At 44.0% G+C, this 4,088-nt stretch overlaps 1 long non-coding RNA gene across 1 annotated transcript; it reads left to right on the top strand.

The window, feature by feature from the left end:
• The first annotated feature begins 504 nt into the window (after positions 1-504).
• LOC129694179 (uncharacterized) lies at positions 505-3,546 on the top strand. Its single transcript, XR_008722975.1, has 2 exons — positions 505-733; positions 3,341-3,546. It is a non-coding gene; the product is annotated as an uncharacterized LOC129694179 (long non-coding RNA).
• Positions 3,547-4,088: the final 542 nt, after the last annotated feature.

Genomic DNA, 4,088 nt, shown 5'->3' with positions numbered 1-4,088 from the left:
TTCCAGGTGCGACAGAGGTCTCCTGCATCTCCTCCAACCTCATCTATTGTATCCGCTGCTCTAGATGTCAGCAGATCTATATCGGTGAGACCAAGCGGAGGTTGGGCGATCGTTTCGCCGAACACCTCCGCTCGGTCCGCAATAACCAAGCTGACCTCCCGGTGGCTCAGCACTTCAACTCCCCCTCCCACTCTGTATCCGACTTCTCTGTCCTGGGTCTCTTCCATGGCCAGAGTGATCAACACCGGAAACTGGAGGAACAGCACCTCATATTTCGCTTGGGGAGTCTGCATCCTGGGGGCATGAACATTTAATTCTCCCAATTTTGTTAGTCCTTGCTGTCTCCTCCCGTTCCTCAGCTCTCCTGCTGTCTCCTCCCATCCCCCAGCCTTCGGGCTTCTCCTCCATTTTCCTTTTCTTCTTCCCCCCCCCCCCCCCCCCCCCCCACCCCACCCCCGATCAGTCTGAAGAAGGGTTTCGGCCTGAAACGTTGCCTTTGTCCTTCGCTCCATAGATGCTGCTGCACCCGCTGAGTTTCTCCAGCTTTTTTGTGTACCTTCGATTTTCCAGCATCTACAGTTCCTTCTTAAACATAGTAGAAGACGGACAGGTGGAGTGTCCTGTTACTGTGCTGTGAACTATAATTTCATTAATATGTGTCTTTCAGGAATTACGTGAGGAATACAAGGTCACTGCTTTACCAGCATTCATCTTTATCAAGGACGGAAACGAGGTATGATATTTCATTATTTGAAGCATATTCTCCTAATTTTACAAGACTGGCCACTTCCCTTTCACATGGAGACATTAAGAAAGTTGAGGGGAAACCTAAAAACGACATAATATTATGAGAATCATAAATAGGGTAAACAGTCAGAATCTTTATCCCAAGAAGGAAATGTCAAGGATTAGAGGGCACAGCTTTAAGGTCAGAGAAGGAAAGTTTAAAAGAGATGTACATTGAAACATAGAAAATAGGTGCAGGAGGAGGACATTCGGCTCTTTGCACCATTCAATATGATCATGGCTGATTATCCAAAATCAGTATCCCGTTCCTGCTTTCTCCCCATATCCGTTGATACCGTTAGCCCTAAGAGTTATATCTATTGAAAACAGCTAGTTAATTGGCCTTCTGTGGCAGAGAATTCCATAGATTCACAACTCTCTGGGTGAAAATGTTTTTCCTCATCTCAGTCCTAAATGGCCAACCCCTTCTTCTTTAACTGTGACCCCTGATTCTGGACACCTCCAACATCGGGATATTTTTTTGGAATCTAACCTATCCAATCCCTTAAGAATTTTACGTTTCTTTCAGATCACCTCTCATCCTTCTAATTTCCTGTGAATATAATTCCAGTCAATCTATTCTTTCATCATTTGCCAGTCCCGTCATCCCGGTAAGTAACCTGATAAACCTATGCCGCAGTCCCACAATAGCAAGAATGTCCTTCGTCAAATTAGGAGACCAAAACTGCACACAATGCTCCAGGTATGGTCTCATCAGGGCCCTGTACAACTGCAGTAGGACCTCCTTGCTCCTATACACAAATCCTCTCGTTAAGAAGGCCAACATGCCATTTGCTTTCTTCACTGCCTACTGTACCTCCATGCTTACTTTCAGTGACTGTTGTACAACCACACCCAGGTCTCGTTGCACCTCCCCTTTTCCTAATCTGACACCATTCAGATAATAATCTGCCTTCCTGTTCTTGCCACCAAAGTGGATAACCCCACGTTTATCAAATATTATACTGCATCTGCCATGCATCTGCCCACTCAACTCACCTATCCAAGTCACCGTGCAGCCTCATAGCATCTTCCTCGCTGCTCACACTGTCACCCAGCTTTGTGTCATGTACAAACTTGGAGATGTCACATTTAAATCCGTAATCTAAATCTAAATCTATATCTTGTAAATAGCTGGGGTACCTGCACTGAACCTTGCGGCACCCCTCTAGTCACTGCCTGCCATTCTGAAAATGACCCGTTCATTCCGACTCTGCTTCCTGTCTGCCAACCAGTTCTCTATCCATGTCAATACCCTAACCTCCAATATCATGTGCTCTAATTTTGCAAACTAATCTCTTGTGTGGGACCTTGTCAAAGGCTTTTTGAAACTCCAGATACACCACATCCACTGGCACTCCCTTATCCATTTCACTTGTTACATCCTCAAAAGATTGCTGTAGGTTAGTCAAGCCTGATTTTCCTTTCATAAATACATGCTGACTTAGACCGATCCTGTCACTGCTTTCCAAATGCACTGCTATTACATCTTTAATAATCAAAGCAAGCATCAGTAGTGGGGAAGATAACTGGTCTATAATTCCCTGTTTTCTCTCTCCCTCCTTTTTTAAAACAAGAGGTTACATTAGCTACCCACCAGTCCACAGGAACTGACCCAGAGTCAAAAGAACATTGGAAAATGATCTCTGATGCAACCATGACATGTCGTGACATGTTTTTATATACAGAGAGTGGTGGCGCTTGGAACGGGCTGGTGCTGGAAGCAGATGCAATGGTCATGTTGTAGATGGACACCAATTTGCAGGGAATGGAGGCACAAACAACATGGGCCGTGGGGCCTGTTCCTGTGTTGTACTGTTCTATGTTCCAATCAACACATTGATCATCCTGCTGGCTTGGAACAGGTGGACTGAAAGATTGCATCCACACAAGTTACTGTGAAGCTGAACACTGTGTCACAATGATTTCTGAAGACAATGGGATTAGATCCCATTCAGGATACCCAAGCATAATGTGTAAGCTGATATTAAACCCACAACATCTGACATATGAAGCAAAGAAATCGTACACTTTGGAATTTCAAGTATCAGAGGCTTGATCAAAGGCAGAAAATTAGAGAGGAATAATAAAGGTGATCTCGGATTAGAAAAAAGGCTGGAAATGGCAGAGGTGTGAACGACAAGTACAGGCAACATATTTTTAAATTCCTGAATGTATCAGTAATTGTCAAATGTAAATGTAAACATTTCTTTGGAAAATGTAAGCAAATGATGGCCCATGACAACGTTTGGAGGAAGGCCTCCAAGACCTTGCACCAGTGTGGAGATTACAGTGGAAGTGAGTTGGGGAGAGCATCACATGGGAGAGATCATGAGTGGGAAACAAGCTGAGAATATCAGGAATGAGAGGGAATGGCGGATGCACAAAATAACGATGGAATGTTGAAGTAGGTAACATGGAGGAGAATGGTCCTTGAACCTCAGGTGGTGGTCCACCTTGAGCATTTGGAACTACTTTGAAGGCTGATGTAAGGCTTTTTCCACAGGTACTTTGGTAATTCTAACCAGCTGATTCATCAATGTTGCTTTTGCAGGTAGCCAGTGTTGTTGGAGCAAATGCGGATGACGTTGAGAAACTAATCCAGCAACATAGAGGGATGCAACAGCAGCAATGCTCTGGTCATGCCCCGCAATAAATACTTTCAGCACCTGCCCCTGCTGTGAAATGGCTGGAACAATATGAACGCTATTAATGCACTATGTGATCCATGATGTAAAATAATAAAAGTACTGCACACAATGGTCTCGTGAACACTGACATTTAAAGTTATATGTTTTGATCCTTCATGGTTTGGCTCTCCTCCCTTTACCCATCAATGAAGGGAGAGGATAAGATCTATCCATGTAAATGAGATTGGAAACACCAGATGGATTTACTCTGATTTTTCACCGTGTAACTGGACATTGTCCTTCTCTTGCGCATCTTAATTTTGCCTTAGAAAATCTATTCTATGCTGTTGTCAATAGTATGTGCCTTAATGGGGAAAGTGTAAACACAATCGCAGGTCCAGCCAGCGGTGAAGAATGGCACTAATTCTTTGCCTTAAATGAATGAGATTTTAAGCACAGGACCAAGGATATCTTGCTTCAATTATATTGGGCCAGAGTGAGTCCGCACATAAGGTATTTTGGTCTCGTTACCTAAGGATAACCTTGCCACAAAGGGAGTGCAACAGAAGCTCATCAGATTGAATCTTAGGACTGTGGTACTCCTGTGTGAAGAGAGATTAGAATCAACTCGGCCTGGCGTTAAAGGTTAGAAGAATGAGAGGGGATGTAAAT

The sequence above is a fragment of the Leucoraja erinacea genome, unplaced genomic scaffold, assembly GCF_028641065.1.
Source record: "Leucoraja erinacea ecotype New England unplaced genomic scaffold, Leri_hhj_1 Leri_569S, whole genome shotgun sequence".
Lineage (NCBI taxonomy): Eukaryota > Metazoa > Chordata > Chondrichthyes > Rajiformes > Rajidae > Leucoraja > Leucoraja erinaceus.
Note: the sequence above shows the minus strand (reverse complement) of the source record. Positions and strands in the feature narration are given on the sequence as shown.